At 40.4% G+C, this 1,779-nt stretch overlaps 1 protein-coding gene across 1 annotated transcript in view; it reads right to left on the minus strand.

Moving 5' to 3' along the window:
* LOC104619016 (BDNF/NT-3 growth factors receptor-like) overlaps positions 1 to 1,779 on the minus strand; it is a gene marked incomplete at its 5' end in the record, with an annotated part of 6,507 nt that overhangs the window by 1,072 nt on the left and 3,656 nt on the right. The gene's annotated exons all lie outside the window — the stretch shown is intronic.

Below are 1,779 nucleotides of genomic sequence, written 5' to 3' on the forward strand. Positions count from 1 at the left end.
GCACGCACAAGCAGAGCAAAGCAGCGAATTAATTCACTGCTTCCCATCGGCAGGCAGGTGTTCAGCCATCTCCAGGAAAGCAGGGCTCCATCACGCGTAACGGTTACTTGGGAAGACAGATGCCATAACTCTGAACGTCCCCCCACCCCTTCCTTCTTCTTCGTCCCAGCTTTATATACTGAGCATGACGCCATATGGTAGGGAATATCTCTTTGGCCAGCCTGGGTCAGCTGTCCTGACTGTGTCCCCTCCCAGCTTCCTGTGCACTCCCAGCCTTCTTGCTAGTAGGTCAACATGAGAAGCTGGACTGTCCTTGACTACTTAGCAACAGCTCAAAACATCAGCACGTTATCAACATTTTCTCATCCCAAATCCAAAACATAGCCTCACACTAGCTTCTGTGAAGAAAATTAACTCTATCCCAGCTGAAACCAGGACAACAGGAAATATATCAACATTGGATAAAATGGGAGGCTTAAATGTTGTATAATAAAATAATGCTAATTTAACTCCCCCACACAGGCGGTTTTAGAACTCTCCTCAAGAACTACATTTTATGAGCAAGGAAATCCTTTCATGCACCAAAACCCCCCAATTCTGACACCAGTTAAGTAAGAAATAAACATAAATAGCAATAAACCACTGTTATGCTCTACCTTCAAAAGGTACAGTGGTTGCAGTATATTAATTCAAATAATATTTTTAAAATAGTAATTAAATGGTAACAAGATACCAGTGCTCACAAATTCTTATTCACAGAAAGTGAAGGCTGGGCACTCTACCTCTGTACTTTAACTACAATTAGACTCAATGCGAAGGAAGATGAGACAAAAAAGTAGTTGCTTTGCCTTAACTAAAGATGTTTTTTCCTGGTTATTTTCTATCCCCAATTCATATAGAAAGCATGGGACCAACCACACTCATGAGAACAGACTCAGAACAAGCTGATACAGTGCAATGTTTCTGCCAACAAACCCAATTCTTAGCTGTAACAGTGTCATGGTTTGTTCAAGGTTTTTCTTCAACAGACACAATTCTATACACTTTTCTAGTATTATACGTATGCATGTGTGAATGAGGGACTAAAAGACAACTGTCAGAGAAAACACTTGCTTTACTTATGAAAATACAACATAGGTCTCCAAAAATGAACAGTTACCATAATAAGGCCCAGATGGTGGGACAAAGAGTGGGCAAACTGAACAGCCACCTATCAAGTTGAGAGTTTTTTCCCTGTGGATTTCGGGCTCTATAGATCCCAGAGGCAATAAAAATCTGTCATGCTACAAACATCCTTTCTCTGAGGAACTCTCCTGTGTTTTCTGGCCCAGAGCTCCTCTTCCACAAGTTTTACCAATAATGATGCAATAAGGATTTTGGCTGCTTCACAAACTATGATACAGCACATAGAGCTATATCCTCTAAGGTAGATATCATATCATCTCCCCCCCTATGGTCCCCACACAGTCATATCTGAACCAGGTGAGAACTGAATTGGAACATGTCTTCCAACCTTTCCAAGCTCTGCGATGATGCTTTAACATGATATGGGCACTGACCTAGAGTCCAATCTACATTATATAATGGAATCAACATTGAGAATTCTGTTGCCACTTGAGTTTCCTCTGCTGGTTTAATGTATAAAGCAATTGGACTGTAATTCTTCTCAGTAACAGAACTAGAAAAACAATTCATATAAAAAAGATCTTTAAATAATAGCAACCTAGAGGAAAAAAAAAATTGACAGGGAGAAGCATAGGCTCATACTCTTTCCAACAT

This window comes from Phaethon lepturus, unplaced genomic scaffold, assembly GCF_000687285.1.
Source record: "Phaethon lepturus isolate BGI_N335 unplaced genomic scaffold, ASM68728v1 scaffold50133, whole genome shotgun sequence".
Lineage (NCBI taxonomy): Eukaryota > Metazoa > Chordata > Aves > Phaethontiformes > Phaethontidae > Phaethon > Phaethon lepturus.